We start from the raw sequence: 19453 nt of genomic DNA, 5'->3' as shown, positions 1-19453 counted from the left end.
TACTACCCTTGTTTCAGATTCTATTAAGTCATAAATATTAAATTCCATCACAATTGTCATTGGCTAAGAGATCGGCTTTTTGGGACAGTTTACTTGTAGCCAAGTAAAAGTGATTGCATCTCCCCTGGAATTTAAAACCTTACAGTTGTGTGATTCGGTTGTGATCAGATCTTCTGTTTACCAATATTTATTTCCATCTTTCTTCCTTGCTAACAAGGAGCTTGCTTGCTTGGAGCTTAAAGCATTCCTAATAAATACACTAGTCCTACTAAGTTGTTAGTTAAAGTTGGATGGTAAACGGAGGATTTTACAATGAAGGCAGAAGAATTAGAACCTAACCCCAGTGTAGGATAGTATTTAAAACAAAACTTGAGTGATTTACCAGATAGTTGTGTCACTACCAGACCCTGTGTTTAGTAGTTAATTGAAAACCCAAACAGAGCAGTACTCAAGTGAGCATAAGTGAGGCCATCTTGTTGGGCTAAATGGCCCCACCCCCTCCTCTGTGTGACTACTTGCTGCTCTGCACGTACTCTAAAAAATTCACATGCTCTCCTGATTTATGGCCTCTACTTATGTATGTACTCCCGGATAGCTTGATAAATTAAAACTTTGTTCTATGAGTTTTTCTCCAGGAACAGGCTGACCACAGGCGGGAAACACACCTACAAGGAATCCATCACAGCTGACAGAAGAATGGAACAATGTGATGCCTGGAGCCCGTCACGCCTGGACACCAACATCCCTGTACCCCCTCCTTACTGCCCGTTTTCCCTATATAACTGCCTCAAGATTCCGTAATCCTGGAAGATGGGTTTTTGAGACATTAGTCACTCATCTTCCGATTAACCAGCTAATCTAATTAAGCTTCCTTTCTCGATCTCTAACTTGTGATTAATTGGCTCAGATCGCAGCGAACAGAGTGAGCCCTTCCTCAGTATTAGCACTATTGCGTTCTTTTCCTCCAACCGTTTGCATCTGAATAGACCTGACTGGACTCTGCAGGAGACCCCTGGCTGATTTGCAAGGTACCTGCAAGAACCCTTATTCTGAATGGATCTCACCAAATACTTATTGCTTTTAGATGTCCTGCAAATTCCTATTTAGAGCTTGTCACGAAGGGTGTGTGAGCTCCTGCCTGTCTCTCAGGTTTCCTGTGAAAGGGGAGGGCTACCTTGTATCCCACTGCATCTCCTCACCCTCCCTTCCCACCTTTACTGTGCCATGGGCTACGTGTATGCTAAAGTAAGCAAACATCTATCCACGGGCTTATTTTTTTAGGGGTCTTTGCACCACCATGGTTGAGCTGTTCCACAATTCACTTCTGTTTCTAACTTAAAGACCCACCATGGGAAGCTAACTCAATGCATCTTTGTTACTATTTATAAAGTAGTGCGTCTGTTTCCCATTTCCTTTTCCTAAATGCATGGACTCGCTCTTCTACTCTTATTTCAAAATATAAGAGCAGAGCCCTCCAGAAGTTATTGGGCTCCTGCCTCCCACCAGGCCAACACCAAACCCTTACTAAAACAGATGGTTGTCTATTTTTATCCTATATGGCAACTAAATTGAGTAAGCATAGTCATGAATTATATTGGTATACGATTTAGAGTTTACAGGGTGCTTTTATAATAAACATTTTGTCGTTTAATGCACTAGCAATTTTATGAGTTGGGTATTTTATTCCTCTGTTTAAAAACAGGGAAGTTGAGAGCCAGAGAGATTAAGCGACTTGCCTGGGATCGTGTGGTGACTCACAGAGAAATGTCCCACGTGTGTCTTCTTTCTCCAGGGAGGCTAAGCAAACGAGATCAGGAAGGGGACTGTTCTGAAGGACCAGAGGCAAATATCAGCCAAGAAGCAACACTGATTCCTGGGTCTCCAGAGCAAGTGTACGATGGCGAAGGGACAGAGCAAGAGGCTGGGCATTGAGGGCATCAGGGCAAGTCTTGCAGGCCAAGAACACGGGACAAAATAATGTCATATAATTATATAATTCATGATGTGAGCTGTAAGTACAGAAAAACATCTTGAGTGGCCCTGACCAGGTGCTGGTCTGTGGCACTGGGAAATTATCCCACTGCAAGGCTAAAGAAACAAAATGATGGAAGTTTCCAGAATGAGTTTTCACAGTTACTCTAAAAGAACCATTGGTCAATACAAGTGTGAATCAGGTAGCACCAGGAACGCTCTAAAGAGAAGGTGAACTTTATTTTAAAATGTTACCCGTGAAACAAATACAAGAAATGTCTTTGAGCAGAGGCAATAGAGACATAACATTTCCTGTCGTTCAGAACGCACAAGGGAAGGAAAGAGGAAGCATCATCAGAGCCGATGAAGGTTCTTACGGACAAGCCAAGCATAGCGGTGGGGGTGGAGGGGGGGGCACAATCCAAAACGTTACTTTCTTACATCATCTTGGTTTAATAAGACCATAGGCGATTTTTAAGGCTAAAAATAGATAGCAACTTCTGAAAATCTTTAAGCTCATAATTTCCTCTGGGAAACGACACAGTCAAATTTGGAATCCGTTCTAGTTAAAAATGTGTATCTCTTGGATATGGGTAGGGCCTGTTTCAATGGACAGAGACTATGGTGCAAGGTGATCAACTGTCCCAGTTTGCCCAGGACTGAGGGAAATTTCCCCTGCACACGTGACTTTCAGTGCCACAACTGGGAAAGTTTTGGGAAAACCAGGACAAGCTGGCAATCTAGAGCCACAATTCTCCTGGGATGACACAATCCTTCTGAAAATAACCTTAGTTTCTGTAGCTGCCACGAGGCCCCTCTGAGGCTCGCCGGTGACATCCTGGCAGGTCAGGGGCAGGATGGACAGATGGATGGGAGCTGGGGGAGGGCTTGGGAGGGGGAGGGCTGGGGACGATCTGACAGTGGTGGCTGGGGGTGGAATTAACCAGGGTTGGGTGGGTGGAATCCAGCTTGCCAGACACTTCAACAACCTGGCTCAGCAATGGTCTACCCTCTACTCCACTGCGTGATGATTTTAGTGGTCCATTTTCAAAGGAAGAAATAAATGTTAAGTCTCTTGTACGTGCGGTAGACCTTTAACAATTCTATGAAAAAAAATGGGGGGGTGGCTTTTCTTGTTGTTACCAAAAGAGAGAAAGTAACTCTGGCACTCATATCTTGATAAACTCCAAAATACCTCTCTCTGGGCCCCTTTCTTCATTCTCTGTCTGCATTAGTATGCCAGTTTATCATGGACAAATCAGTGGATAAAACGGGAATGACTTTTTCTACTTATTATGTCAATGTCAGTGTGATGGACTTTGCCAGTTCAAATGTGTGCTGCCTCAGAGTGGCATTGCATGAAAAAAAATTATTTCCTAATAAAAATATGAATGAACACCAAAATCATGTACCAAAATCTAAAATGAAAACGACAGGCCTGTAGTGATCTCTGCATGATGTAGAGTTGGTTGCAATAAGAATTGAGAAGGAAACTGAAAAGTGGAGGGATCGACTTTCCTTCATCTGTCCTGGGGTTTCAGTCTCTGAAAGGTAGGGATGTTCGTTTGTTTGATACAAAAAGTATTCAGAGACAATTATCAAACCTTACATAGATTTTAGCCTCTTGGATAGATTGCAAAACCAAGAATGTTCCATAAAGGCAATAGAAGACCATTCTAAATAAACCCTAGAACTGTAGTCAGTTTTTTTGCAGCTTGGTTGCTAGATATAGGGTAGGAAGATTATTTTCACTCCCTGTTTACAGGCTAAGAAATATGAATCTCGACACTCAGATGACTTTAAGATTTTGCCTAAGCTCGTATAACTTCCAAACGCTACCTAGGCCAAACCATTCGATCCCAGCCCTATGCTTTTCCTACTGTCCCACATGGAAGTGTACCCCATGATGGGGAATTTCCCCTGGTTTCCTTCCCTCGCCTGCACTGTTCTTTGCACGTTGGTATGGTTTGGTAGATGCGAATAAGCGTAAACCCCAATCCTACCATTTGTTAGCTGCACGACTTTGAGAAAATTATTGAATCACTCTGAGTCACAATTGGCCATTTAAAAAATATGCATGTAGGGGCCGGTCCCATGGCCAAGCAGTTAAGTTTGCGCCTTCTGCTTCCGCGGCCCAGGGTTTGCCAGTACGGATCGTGGGCGCTGACCCAGCGCTATTCATCAAGCCATGCTGAGGCAGCGTCCCACATCACAGAACTAGAAGGACCTACAACTACGATATACAACTATGTACTGGGGGCTTTGGGGAGCGAAAAAAAGGGGGCAAGATTGGCAACAGATGTTAGTGCAGCTAACAAGATGCATAAAGAGCTATGAGTAGTCTTTGGCACATAGTAATTGCTCAATAAATGCAATTTTAAGGTAGTAAAGCAACATAAAATTACACCCTGAGGGTAAACTTATTTTCTGCAAAAATTGTCACTATTAAATGTCAAATTATTGTATTTGTGAAGCAGTTTGAGTCATCAGCACCACTCAGAAGTATTTATTAAACCTCTACCCTGTCTGGGGACTCTGTGTGTGTGTGTGTCTGTGTGTGTGTGTGCATGCATGGGTGTGTGTGGATGTGCAGTTGTGTCCGCAAGAAACAAGGGTGCAGTACAGGGAAAGTTTTAAATAAACGTGACACTGGAGCTAAGATTTCAGAGTTTCCAACCTTGATGAAGCGATAAAATCTGGATCTAAAAATTAACAACAATAGGATCAGGTGTTTTTTAGATGAATGACAGAAAGAATAAACCCTCCAGGAGCCAAGAGGAGGGGGAGGTCAGTTCTGGCTGGAGCCACCCAGGAGAGCTGAACTGAAGACTTGCAATTTGCGCCTACCCTGGAAGGAAGAGGCAGATTCAACAGGCAAAGAGGTACAGAGTCATAATCATGGGGCTCCAAAAAAGAGAAAAGGAATCCCGGAAATCCTCTCTCCCCCTGAAATTGGCCATCAATAATCCAGAAGTCGAGAAGTAATGACTGTCCCCATCAGAGAGCTCCAGGGTCTCTGTTGGCTCCCAGCTCTGCTGGCAGCTCAGCGGTGCAGGCAAGAGAAGGATGGAGAGTGGCATGCAGCAGGGACAAGGTGGGGAGGGGGGGTGCTCTGCGGGCAGAGGCACCACGTGAGCTGTGGCTCTGGGGCCAGGTATCCCATCTCTTGGTTATTGGTAGGCACTTTGCAAAACACAGAGTCCTGGGAAGACTTAAACAGCTCCCCTTTCACAGACAGACAGCGACACTGCAGGTGGCACTTTGGCTTCAATGTGCCAAAGCCTGTAGCGGGAAGAGTGCTGTGGGATTTCCACCAGCCCGCCCCTCCAGCCTGCTCCTGGTGCCGCACAGTGTGAATGGGACGTCTGAGCGAGCAAGTGACAGGCAGATTTTCACACTTTGACAATCTGGCTTCATGGCGATAGCAATCTGTTGCTGAATTTTAAGTAGAATTGTCCTTTTAGCCCTCAATCCTTACTGTATCCTTTTAGTGTTCAAGAATTCGGAAATTTTAATAAAGTTTGAACACAAGAGAATGACATTTATTCCACTCTGGGAAATAGTATTAATAACATTATCCCACACACCCACACTTTTTGACAGCTCCCACTGGTTCTACACAAAACTCAGTGTGGCTGTGGGGACCTGATTTCTTTGGAAATTCAAAAGAGTTCCAGAATGTTTTTGAAACAGACACAAAGTGCGATGGTTAATTTTATGTGTCAACCTGGCTGGTCTATGGAGCTCAGTTGTTTAGCCAAACACTAGTCTAGACATTGCTGTGAAGGCATTTTGTAGAAGTGGTCAACACCTGTGATTAGTTGACTTTAAATATAGATTACCCTCCATAATGTGGGTGGGCCTCATCCAATCAGTTGACGGCCTTAAGAGCAAATATTGAAGTTTCTCTAAAGTGAAAGAATTCCGCCTCAAAGCTGCAACATAAAGACTCTGCCTGAATTTCCAGCCTGCTGCTCTACCCTACCGATTTTGGACTCGCCAGCCCCATAATCACACAAGTCCATTCCTTAAAATCTCTCTCTTGTATATATGTATATAAACCCTATTGCTTCTGTTTCTCCAGAGAACCCTGACTCGTAACCTCTGAAATAATCTCACGGGACCCAGGTAAAAGAGAACCCAGAAAGATGAAAGGAGTTCACGGTGGGGGAGGGGTGGTTGAGTTAGCTAAGAGCCTTTCTGTTCTGCCCAGGGCACCCAGCCTGGTGATCAACAGTGCACAGAACAAGAGAGTCAGAGACACTTTTGCAAATGCTACAAGTCTGTGCTCTTTTTAAAAAAGGTCATTGATTTTCCATTTAATTAAATAGTCTGCTCTAAGGTAGGACCGCCATGTTGTTTGATTGCAACAAGTATTAGGAACGATAAAGTTTCTTAGCTTCCATGGTACTAAATGGTGTACTCAAAACAGCATAGAAATAGGTCCGTTTGAAAGTTCTTGCAGCTGATTCTTCCCCTTCAACAGGACCTAGGTTGCTAATCTATCCCACGCTTTTCAGACTGCCTCTCAATTTGAATATAATCTCCTAAATCCACCTCAACACCAACCCTTTCTCCCCCCTTCCTCTAATCTCCTGCATGATTAATGAAAGGTCTTTATCTTCACAGTTCTAACTAATGGCTCATTACTCATTTCTGTAGCATTAGCCAAAAGAAACCTTGGTCAAGGCCATTTTGATAAGCATAATCAGCCTTCACTCTTGCATTTGAAAGGTCTTCATTCTTGTAATACTTTCGTGGCTACAGCAGCTGTTGGACGTTTTCTAGTTTTTGCAGAGCTTTGCAGCTATGGAAAAATCTCCGCTAAAGGTTCTGCAGCATAGTTTAATGTAGATGTCTCGCCCCAGCCTGGTTAGTATAAAAATTCAATTGCAGAGCAGTAATTATTATTATTTTTATTGTAATGTGCGAGGAGAAGATCCTGGCTTCCCAATTGGAAAGTCCTACAGTGAGCCAATAGAGTTTCCACCTCTGACCTCCTCGGAGGCGGGGATGGCGAGCACTGTGGTTTGGGGCCTGGGTTTGGGGGGCTCAGAGTGCATGGTCTTGTCAAAGTCAAGGCCCCGAGGCCCCATGACCGGGGCTGGGAGCAGGAAGAGTGGAGCTGAGGTCACTGTTGGCCTCTCTACTCACGGTTCCTGTGTGTCAATTGGGGCTGGCAATGGCCAGCATGCTCACACACAGCCCAGGGGATGGTTATGCATTTTCCTTTGTTTTTCCAGCCCCAACAAAAACATTTTCTGATGGATGCACTTGAGAGGGCTCCCTCGCTTTCGAAACTTGTAACATCACAAAGAGATTTGTGGCTGATCCTCTTAAAAGGAATTAAAAATGTCCAGGGTATTTACACTAAACCGCCGTGGTTCAGGGACTGCCCATGTGTAGGCCTTGGAGGTGAACAGTGCCAGGGTGCCAGGTCAGCACTGTCTTTCCTCCAGTCTCTGAATCAGAGTTTTTCTTCAACAAGTTGACAGGCTCTCATTGTCATGACTTGATTGCTCAGTACCTTTCACCCTAAGAGCTGATGGATGGTTTTGAACCCGTTACAAATGAATTTTGATTTACCAGGTATTTTCACTGCTCCAAGTTCACCTTTCACCAGATCTCCAGGTGAATGGGGAAGTATAAAAAGTCATCTTGAAATGGCCTTCTTTCTAGTTTCGAAAATACGAAGGGCGTAATTTTGTATCACGACACTATACCATATTTTAAAATTTTCTCATCTTGCAGGCAAGACTCACGATGTGAAGTGGTGATGGGTAAAAGGACCCCAAGCAGAGCGAGGAGATGGTGGACATTCAGTGTCTTTACAGATTCTTGGCAACTCGAGAGTAGTTTTAGACAGTAAAGTCAAAGGGCATCATAACATCACGACGTGACAAAATGTATCCTTCCACCCACAGGAAGAACGGGGCAGGGTCAAGAGAGCTCATGACCTGATGATCTGAGGACCCAACCTGAGGAAATAAGAGGACACTCAAAGGAACAGATGAGTAAGAGCGCTCAGAACTTACCCAACTTCAATGGCAATTCCACTGAGGAGTAACCACAGTGTTGTTTTTTCATAGAAACACCAAATTTGGAAATAAAACCCTGCTGGGTTTATGTGGCACCTCAATATTCCACTGATTTTTTTTCCAGAGGCCAGTGAGAAGGAGGAACCTTGTTCTTCCAGGCCTGGACAGCCAGCGCGTGACCGCATTCAGCCCCTCCCACTCTTTGTGTCCCCCTGATGGAGCTCTGAATGCTCTGGGCTGGAGACCATGGGACAGCACCTTTGAGAACCATGTCACTGCTCTGACACACCTGCTGAGATTCAGAAGGGTGGGGAGCAGGGGAGAGGCCCACTCTGCCTGTCCCCCAGGTGATGGGTGAATGTGCAATTCCTCCAACACTGGGTGGGAATGACTAACAGAGGAGTCCAGGCAGCTGCAGGGGGAATCAGTTTAGCAGCTTTCTGTTGTCGACTCCACGACTTCCACAGTGATGTCACACTCGGGTACATCAGTGCTGTCCTACTCCAGCAGCCACGCGGCAGGGAGCCATGGCCAGCATGGTGCTGAGGCCAGCGGGAGACGGAGGAGGGAACGGCATCTCTCCTGGGACTTCCCCTCTCTGGCTTTGCTGAACCCTGAGTGGACTCTCCTGGACCCCGAGTGGACTCTCTTGGACCCTGAGTGGACTCTTCCTGGCTCATGCCTCAGAGCTCATGGATGCAGTCCCCATGGGGATCACATGGTGAGGAGGGCTGGTTCTAAATTCCAGGGCCTATGGTGGCATACTGGCTAAGTTCACGCACTCTGCTTCAGGGGCCTGGGGTTCGCAGGTTCAGATCCCTGGTGGGGACCTAGCACCGCTCATCAGGCTGTGCTGTGGTGACATCCCATATACAAAAAATTAGAGGAAGATGAGCACAGATGTTAGCTCAGGGCCAATCTTCCTCACCAAATGAATAAATAAATAAATTCCAGGGCCCCAAACCATGAGGCCTACTTGGCTGTGTGAACCAATCTCCAGAGACTGTGCTCCCCCATCATCCCCCATAGGGGGCTGAATATGCAGTGTGATTTGAAGGAAAGTTCCCACCACCTCCCATGCTCCCACTCAAAATTCCTCTGTACTCATCTGAGCGAAGATAGTCATTACGTTGGAGCAAAGCTTCTCTAAGTGTCCTCCCTCAAAGTGTGTCTCAGGGGGGCAGGGCAGGTCAGTCACCACACCACTTATACCTCGTTTATCCCAGATTAGCTGGTTAGATATTTGGCAAAATGCTTAGAAAGAGCAAAAGGACAGACAGAATTCTGATAAGGGGAGTAAGATAGGGTAGTCCATGATATGGAGGACGGAGCAGGGTGACACAATATGGGAGCCATGGCAGGGAAACCCCCAAACCAGAGTGTTCCAGGAAATGAGACTATTGATCACCTGGAGGGAGGGAGAATGAAAGAGGAGCAGGGAATGTCCTGAAAGGAAGGAGGGAGCATAGAAGAAACATCCCCAGGACAACACCCCCCTCACACTTGTTCACTACAGACCCCCTGGGAAAACTCAATCACAGATGAAAATGATTCTGACCCATCTCACTTCCTTTGGGTCACCTTTAATGACCTTTGAATCAAGCCCCCTTGAAGTCTCTCCCCATTCTTCACAGCCCTGCCCAGCCAGCCGGTGGAGACAACTACTTTAGTCCATTTTACATGAACTAAATTAATTGATTAAGCAGACATTTAATCAATAGATAATAAAAGTCAGTGTCCCTGGATTTCATGTTTACTCATGCAAACAAATTCCAAGCATTAAAATCAACCTTTCTGGGGCCAGCCCCATGGCCGAGTGGCTAAGTTCCCACACTCTGCTTTGGTGGCCCAGGGTTTCACCGGTTCAGATCCTGGGCATGGACCTAGCACTGCTCATCAGGCCATGCTGAGGCAGTGTCCCACATAGCAGAACTAGAAGGATCTACAACTAGAATATACAACTATGTACTGGGGAGCTTTGGGGAGAAGAAGGGAAAAAAAAGATTGGCAACAGATGTTAACACAGGGCCAATCTTTAAAAAAAAACAAAATCAACCTTGCCCAGCATCCCACTTTCAGATAGCATCCTGTGAGCATTTGTCTGCTGAAACAGCTAACCGGGGTGCTCCCCTTATCCCTGACAGCTCCTGCCTTCCTAGGGCTGCCCACTAGAAGGTATGACCCCTTCTCCAAACCTAACAAAGCTTTGCCCACCCAATACAAATTCCAAAATGAATCAACTGTGCTTGGCCCTTATCCTGAATAGTGTGTGCAAATGTGTGGTTAACATCACAACGCAAGCATTTTGAAATGACACTGACAGATCCTAACCAATCAATGGATGAAGGTGAGGCTGCCCAGGCTCTGCAGAGAGAAAGGATCTTCTGGTGGCCGGGGGGATGTGGGTGGGGAGAGAGAGAGAAAGAACACTTGTTTTTACCTACCCTATGATCTGTTAGTGTCTTAACACTGCAGGAACCACAAAGCTTGGCTTTATTTTGTCAGTAATGTGCAGACTTACAGAGAAGTCATGGAACATGCGTGTTTCATAATAACCTCTACCATTTACTGAGCGTTGTGATCTTCAGGATCTGTGCTCAGGATCTTACAAATATAATCTCGTTGAAGCATCACATGGATTCTGAGAAGTTGATGCAATTGTGATCAACTTTCTGTAGATGAGGAAGCCACTTTCAGAGAGGACAAGTTAACTGACCCAAAGTCAGAGTCAGGAATATAATCTAGGTGAGTCTGATTCCAAAGCCTGAGCCTTAACCGCCACCACCACAGAGCCTCTTGTGATCTTTGTCAGTCGCACACTCTCCCGCCTCAGCCCTGGCCTCAGGCTAACCCTAATAAGTCTCCACAGCCCAGTAGGGTCTGCCTTTGCCTGCTTACCACGTACTCCTCAGGGTCAGGTACTCTAACACATCCTGCCTGGACCAAAAGTCTTAGCTGATTTTAATAGGAAACAATAATTTAAACTGGACACTGAAAAATTACCTGCAGTTGAATTAACGTCAGAGAGCTGACATTTCCTTTCATTTATGTTGAGGATGCAGACTTTCTTAAATGTACTTGGCGGCATAAGCACATCTTTTTTATGAGTCCTTTAAACGTGAACTCATTTAAAATTTCTTTGCCTTTATTAGGTTTCAGCTCAAAATGTGGCTGGCCCATTAGCCTGTCCCTGGAAAGCCCAGGTTTGACCACAGAAGCAAAGAGAACATTCAATAAAGAGCTTGCTGGAGGGCTCACGTGTGACTCACAGAGGTTGGACGATGGTTGTATATTATTCTGGGATGTCCATCACACTCTCGCCCCATACAGTTCAAGCAGCTAAAATTAACCACTGTCTCCTCTTTGAGTCACACTTCCTTTAGTATCTGAAATGTAACAGCAACCTCATTCTATATCTGCACCTTAAACTCTCATTCTATTTAAATCATTTCTCTTAAAGTCGTTCATTTTCTGATAGTCCAAGATTCTCAGGTCTGGCCAACCTATGATCTAGTGTCAGGATGAAAGGAAAAATGCACCTCATCTTGGAAACTCAGTGGGAAAATAAGGTCCTTCAACTCATGCTAAAATCACCAGGGCAGTTAGCAACACAAGAATTTTCATGCCTGCCACACCCAAGTGCAAAAACCATAATAGATACATCTTATATTTAGGTAACTTTTCAAATTATAACGTTTACATATCCTCTGGATTTACTTACAAAGTGTTTCAATTCAAATTGGCTTAAAATCAGTAGAGTTGCCTTAAGGTGATTACTTCTTGATTTTTCTCTTTATTATATGCATTTCAAGTATGTACAGAGAGGAACTATTTCTGGCCAGATTGGAGTAACTGGTGCCAGACTTACCCTTACATGATAAACAATTATAAAGTTGGACAAATATATGAGGATATTGTTCTCAGGCACTGAACAGTAGGCACTGCAGGTCTGGGATCCCTGAGAGAAGGGAAGTACACGTCGTGGGGCCTAGACTCACCCTGGCTGTCTGGTTGGGGACAATTTCTTGACTTTAGCATCAGAAGGTAGGACTCAAACAGAGTAGGGCAGTCCTGCTGAGCTGAGAAAGCATAATTTGGGGTTCATGGCTCAGGATACTAGAGAAAAGAGAGTTGTATTTGCAGCGAGAAGGTGAAAGTGGGAGGGGGCAGACGTCTGTGTGATGCTTCTCTGTGGGTTCTTGGTCAAAAGGTGCCTGCACGTTGCTCCAAGGGGCCTAGCAGAGAGAACTACTACAGGGTTGAAACAGAAACAAAGATGCCTAAAATGCACAGTTCTGGAAGACAGTGGGTTCTAGCCCAAACAGAATGAAGAGACTTCATTAACATCCCAGATATTCAGCTGGGGCACCAGAAATTTCACTCCTTAGGTGTAAGCACAACTTCCAAAATTAAAGGTCCTTTATGCTGCATTGCCTCAAATGTCCAGCATCTTAACAAAAATTTTTAGACACATGAAAAGCAGAAAATTTTGACTCATAATCAAGAATAAAAATAGTGAGCAGAAACAGACCCTGAAATGATCCAGACGTTAGAATTAGTATACAAGAACTTTAAAACAGGTATTACAAATATATTCAAAGTCTTGAAGCAAGCAGATAAGGATCTCAGGAGAGAGATGGAAGCTGCAAAAAAGGAACAAGTAGAAATTCCAGAAATAAAAAACACAAAATCTAAAATAAAAAATTAATTTGATGATCAGATTAGATATGACAGAAGAAAAGGTCAGTGAACTAAAAGATAGATCCATACAAATTATCCAATCTGAAGAACAGAGAGAAATAAGATCAAACCAAAACTAACAGAGCCTCAGTGACCTATGGGATAGCAAGTGGTCTACCATGAACATAATAAAGTCCCAGAAAAAGAGGAGAGTAAGAATGAGAGCAGGAAAAGATATTTGAAGAAAGTATGGTCAACGTTTCCCCAGATTTGGTGAAAATACACCAACTTACAGAGCCAATGATTCCAGAAAACCAAGCCAAGGCAGATCATAGTCAAAACTCTGAAAATGAAAGATAAAGAGAAAATCTTAAAATGAGGAGGAAAATAAACATGGAGTGGGAAAATATGATCTATTACCTTCAGAGGAACAATAATTCAAATGATGGCTGACGTCATCAGAAACAATGGAGGCCAGAAGACAATGTGATGAAAGCTTTAAAGCTGAGATTTAAAAAAAGAAGATATTTTCAGATAAATGAAAGCTGGGAAAATTCATTGCCAGCAGACCTTCATTACAGGAAATATTAAAAGAAGTTATTCAGTATGAAGGGAAATGATGCCACACAGAAACTCAGACCTATAGGAATGATTGAAAAACACAAGAAAGTTAAATACATGGGTAAATACAAAAGACAGGTTTTTTCTTAAGTTCTGTAACAGACAAATAATTGTTAAAGTAAAAATACTAGCATTGTAAGATGGGGTTCACGACATAGGTGAAGTAAAATATGTAACTTAAACCCAACCATATCCATGATTACACTGAGTATAAAAGGACTAGGTGCTCCAGTTAAAAGGCAGAGATTGTCTAATTAAAAGGCATATGATAAAGAAAACCCAACCATCTTCTGCAAGAGACACATTTCAAATATAAAGGCACGAATAGGTCAAAAGTAAGAGGATGGAAAGATAGACCAAGCAAATGGTAAACATACAAAAACTAGTATGACTATATTAATATCAGACAAAGTAGACTTTAAAACAAGGAGTATTATCAAAGACGAAGAGGGACATTTCATAAAAACAACAGGGTCAAATATACACATAAGCTATTTGTTAAGTATACACAAGTGTTTTCTTCTTTTAACTTTCAATTTTTTCTCCATTCTGTCCTGCTTCAGAACACTTTTCTGTGCTCCATAGTCTGATGATCTGCAATCCACAACTCTCAGACTCTCTTGCATCTAGGATCCACTAGGTGACCAAGGATTAGAACAATCAGATGTTCTCGAGTGAAATTTGGGAGGCAGAAGTGAGGCCGAAGCTGCGCATCTGCTGCCTCTGCTGGCAAGCTCAAAGATGTGCTTTGGGATTTTTTGCACCAGTGTTAGTAGAGGTCTCATTGTCTAGTAATTATCTTGGGTGTCAACCGACAAAGAATAGGTCATCCCTGCGGATCATAGCAAGTACTGGAGCCAGGAGACACATCAGCTTTTCTGATTGTGGCTGCTTCCTCGTCATGGTGGCCCTTTATTTTGGGAGTGTGGTTCTGGAGCCAGTGGCTTCCTAATCACTGAAAAATCAACCACTCCCTCGGTGGGTCAGCGATGCAATGTGCCTTTGGGACACATTCCTGCAAACTCCACATAGAATCTGTTTCTTCAGCACTCCCAGTGATTCTCTAAGCCAATTATAGATCTGCAGTAAGTTCTTTCCTGTGTAAATTAACTAGGGAGTGTTCTATTTTCAGCAACTTAAGCCAGCCAGATACAGGTGTGATCTTCTAGCCGTGGTTATTCAACGTCAATACAAAATTAACCACTTGTAGTGACTGGGATGTGCCTGGAACATCATTCCTACCTTCTTCTTTAGGTGAATTTCTATTGTCCTTTAAGACGTAGTTTTCTCTTCTATGAAAGCTTCCCTGACTTTTGGAGATTTACTTATATCTCCTTCATCTAGGGTTCCACCACATTTTGCTGGTACCTTTTTTAGTGGACTTTTACTGTGTATCATATTATTTATTATTTGCACTGTGTCACGTAATTACTCTCTTTCTCCTCCACTAGTCCATACACTCCTTGAGATGACAGAATATGACATTCATTTCTGTACTCCCAGCACCTAAAAGAGGGTATAATTTACTGCACATATTCAAAAAACGTTTATGATGAATGGATGAATGAGTAAGTAAAAAGTTTACAATACATATATCTATTTTTAGACCTGTGTGTGTGTGTGTGTGTCTTCCCTAATCCTCCCAAATTAAACAATGACAAATTTAATTTTGATTTCTTTCTATCCTGCTGGATAATATGGTGGGGGAGGATTAATAATGAAGAAGTGGAAAATATGAGCCTTATCCTTAGATCATCGTAACCTTTACAGCTACATGGACTGAATATACTAAGCACTTACTCTAAGCCAGACAGTAGGCTGGGAACTTGACATAATATCACTTTATCTGATCCTATGGCACACCTATGAGGCATCTTACTTTGTACCTTAATTGTAAATTAAGAGGTCTGAGGTTCAGAGAAGTTGAATATCCATAGTCACACAGCTGGTAAGTGACTGTAGCAGGCAATTAGGGCTCTCCAAATATGCATGCATCTCTGCATTTCCTAGCCTCTTTTGCAGTAAGATTAGGGCCATGTGACTAGTTCTGGTGAATGGATCATGTGTAGAAGTGATGTGTGTCACTTTTGAGTGGAGACAGTTAAAGGTTGATGTGCCTCCTTCATTCCCTCTTCCACTGCTACAGGGACCTCAGGAGGAGGCCTTAGGAGGAGAAGGAGGTCTGCAGGATGTAGACTACAAAAAGGAGGGCCTCCCAGCTTGCATCATGAGAGATAAACCTTTGTTGTGTTTGTCCACTAAAATGTTAGGGTTTGTTTGTTACAACAGCATACCCTAACTTATCCTGATAAATGCAGTGACTAAGCTGACCTTCTAACCTATGTCTGTCTAACTCCAAAGACCTGCTCTTAACCACCCTCTACTGCTTACAGTTCTCTTGGGCAGACAAAATGGATATACGGTCACAAGAGATTAGATAGCTATGCAAGGAGACAAGATGAATGTACATCCACGAGAGATGGAATAGTCATATGAGAAGACAAGATGGCCATACAGTCATGAGACATCAGACAGCCACACAAGGAGATGAGATGGATATACATCATGAGAGATCAAATAGCCATCCAAGGAGACAAAATAGGTATACAACCATGAGAGATCAAATAGCCATAGAAGGAGACAAGATGAATACATAGCCATGAGAGATCAGATAGCCATGCAAGATGGAGAGGAAGGGCTCAAATGAGTGATATCGACAGTGATACTGTAGAAACGTATGTGCACACACGAGGAATGGGGATGGTGAGGAGATTTACGGCACAGTATTTGGACTGTGACTACATGTGTCAGACAGAGAAGAGGGAAGCTAGAGCTCTGTGGTTCTTCTCAGAGTCCGATTTCCTGATTCCCTCTCTGTCCCTTTAGCCACCTGACAGTGACAAACGCCAGCTGGATTCTACCACCATCACCATTTGGAGAAGAAATCCAGGGACTGCTCAACCTCTGTAGACCAAGGAGCTAATTGGGAGAGAAGACTGCATCAGTCATTGGTGCAAGGTCATTGGAGAAGTTTTGTTGATGGCGCCTTCTGGCCAGTGAACTTTAGCACATGTTACCCACCTGTCCCCACCTGTTCCTTGAAGCTTCTTAGTGAGACCTGTCAATGCACTAAGTGACAGTTGAGCCTGTGAGAAGAAATTCCAGCTTAGAAATACCAGTGTTTACAAGGAAGGAGAATGAATATATGTTCAAAAGTACGTCTCTAGCATTTTGTAGAATTGTTGCTCTTTTGAATTTCATTGGAATTAATTCATGCAGATGTGTACCTGGGGTTGTGCTTTTCCTGGTTAAAGAATTCTTTCCCCCCCATCAATGGCTGGAGAAGTTGCTCACTGCTTACGACCAAGGGCAATCCTTCATTAACCTCTCCTGCACAGATCAAGAGAGTTAAACTTAGAATAAAGAACACAGTTTTTGATCTGACAGGGCTGAGACATCACAAAGACAGGCACTGAAGCTCATCAACCCAAGCCCAACTAAAAACAACCTGGAACCCTGCATGCCCTGCTTGCATGCTGTTTTTGAGATTGAAATGGAAATTATTGAGAGTTTATGCAATCAACCCATCCTTGAATTCCTGATTAAGACAAAACTGTGAAATATCCAGCAGAAGAGATCTGGGGAGAGGTAAAGAGCTCAGAATTAGTAGTCAGCAAGGTCCACTGGGACAGCCCAAAGAGTACAGGACTGGAGAGTGCATAATGAAGTAGAGCATGTGGTTTAAACTCCAGGTCGGTCTCCATGCTGTGTGGACCTCAGAACACTACCTAACCTCGCAGAGGCTATGCACTGATATGGTTCTCTAAAAATGTGCCCAGTCTTGGTGAAAGCATTTTTAAAAATCCATATTTCACCAAATAATGTTTGGATTTTTTTTAAGTCCTTGTAATAACTAATTCTTTGAAGACAGTTTTTTCATAAGTTTCATGGAGGAAGTTATTTAATGTTTTTAAGTTATAGAGACAAACTGTCAAAGCAGCTGTTGTAAAATAAAATAATCTCATGAGCTGCTGTTTACGATCATCTATCTACTACAATAATAAGACTTATAGCTGGCCATCAACCTTCCCTGGTCCGTGTGCCTGTTCGAGTGCCCCCTGCTTTGTTGAGATGAGCTTGGTACCTAGAGACACAGAACCAAGACAGAACCAGAACTGGCTCCCAGCAGCACTGAGTGGGGTGGCCTAGGGGGCATCCCCATAGAACTGCTTCCTGGTCCAGCAACTACAGACATCAGCTGACCAATATTAAGTCCCCAGTGTGTGCCAGGCCCTGTACTGACTGTTTTCTCATGAAGAAAAACAATGAATCCTCAGAACTCCCAGGGAGGCCGGCACTATTATTATCCTCATTTTACAGATGAGGAACTGGAAGCACAGAAAGACTAAGTACTTTTTCCAAAGTCAGCCCTTGGAGGGAACCAGAGAGATGTGCCTGGTTGACCACAGCCCATGCACCCAACCATGTCGCTTGATACACAAAACCCACAAGCAGAACCAAGATGGACCCAGACATTAGCATGAAAAGCTGAAAGAGGAAGACCCAGCCTCAGCCCTGGCGAGGGCACTACCATGCCCACAGCTACCCTGCTCCATCCCCCATCCCTGGCCTGGACTTGGCCATGGGCCCCTTGTCAGGTCCCCTTGCTCCATCTGTATTGTCGACCCCAAGTGTCTCCTCAATGCATTGAACTCAACTTTCCCAGTTCAAGATTTTTTGATGGTTCTTTGGACACAGAGGGTGATTTTAGTTAAATGATGTTCATAATTAGTTGTTCCCACGAACTCAGTCATGAGTTTCAGCATTTGCCAATTGCTGAGTTATTCACAGCTGAAAATTGGCCTGTGCACATGTACAACAGCAGCCTTTGAAGGACTTCTGGGTCCCACTCACTTTGTTTGAAAAGTGTATTAACTTCTGCCCTCGCCAGCAGCTGGGAAAAATGACGATCCTAGTTTTGCAAGTGACTATGATGAATCATGGCTCCAGCTCTCTCAGTGGCAGATGCCAACTACTCTTAACCAGCAATGGGGGTAGGGCGGGGGATCCAGCCGTGAAATCTTCCACTGTCCATCCCCACATGCATCTGTGGACATTTCTGGTTTATGTTTCCAGTGGGTTTTATTAAGGATGAATCTCGATGGCTCCACAGTCAGCTAATATGGTCACAACTCATTTAAAGAAAAAAAAATGGAGGCAGAGAGAAAATCAAGGAGTCCACAAAGCTGACAAGGGGCAGAGGCAAAGGGACAGGCAGGCCCTACATACCTGCCTGGCCAAGGCTTTGGGTTCAGACAAACCATGAGAAGCCCACACTCCTAAAAATGGCTCTGAGGACAGCTCCAAGCCATAAGCCTTGTGAGAGTCAGTCATCCTTCCGAGATCTGAGAGGTGATGCTGTGGGTGTTAACATGAGCAACTAGCAAGAGATCTGCTCGGAGAATGTTTCTCCAAACAGTCAACTGGAGCTTTGGGTCTCTGATTTGTAGGGAGCTGGGCAGGGTCAAGTGGTGCTGAAGAAAGAGAAGGAGAGGTTGTTTTTCAGGCAAAAGAGTTCATGAAGTCACAATGGCCTGGCTCATGATCTGGCTGGTGATTGTCCAAAGTGTGAGAAGTCCCAGAGGAAATAAAAATGGAAAAATTAAGATAAATAAGAGTAGAAAAATGAACTCTAAAACTTGTGATACAACCAACAAGTCACTGGATGATTTGGTTTGTGCCTGAAATGTTTCATGAAATACTTCATTAATACGAAATAATGTCTCTAATCTCTATGTTGGTTGTAAAACAAAATTATAAAAGGAACATCTGAGAACCATCACTCAACTCAAGAACCAGACCAGCACTTTTGAAATGACCTAGATGTTTCCTTGATGGGTTGGCCTGTAATAAGCAAAACCTTAAACTTGTGTTTATCATTGCAGCTTGTTAAAATGGTTTATGTACATATCTTTATGCAATACGTTGTTTAGTTTTGCTTGTTTTTAAGCTTTATAAAAGTGGTACCACAGTGAATACGCAACCTTCTTCATCTTGCTTTTTGCACTCAGAATTTTTTCCAAGATTGATCTAGTTTGTTGCATGTTGCTAAAGTTTGTTCATAGTCCTTGGTACTTCATATT

The 19453-nt window shown here is 43.6% G+C and overlaps 1 long non-coding RNA gene across 1 annotated transcript; it reads left to right on the top strand.

Moving 5' to 3' along the window:
- Nucleotides 1-635: 635 nt before the first annotated feature.
- Nucleotides 636-19065, top strand: LOC111771395 (uncharacterized). The gene is made up of 3 exons (XR_002805203.2): nucleotides 636-1028; nucleotides 7896-8730; nucleotides 16197-19065. It is a non-coding gene; the product is annotated as an uncharacterized lncRNA (long non-coding RNA).
- Nucleotides 19066-19453: the final 388 nt, after the last annotated feature.

The sequence above is a fragment of the Equus caballus genome, chromosome 31 (genome assembly GCF_041296265.1).
Source record: "Equus caballus isolate H_3958 breed thoroughbred chromosome 31, TB-T2T, whole genome shotgun sequence".
Classification (NCBI taxonomy): domain Eukaryota; kingdom Metazoa; phylum Chordata; class Mammalia; order Perissodactyla; family Equidae; genus Equus; species Equus caballus.
Note: the sequence above shows the minus strand (reverse complement) of the source record. Positions and strands in the feature narration are given on the sequence as shown.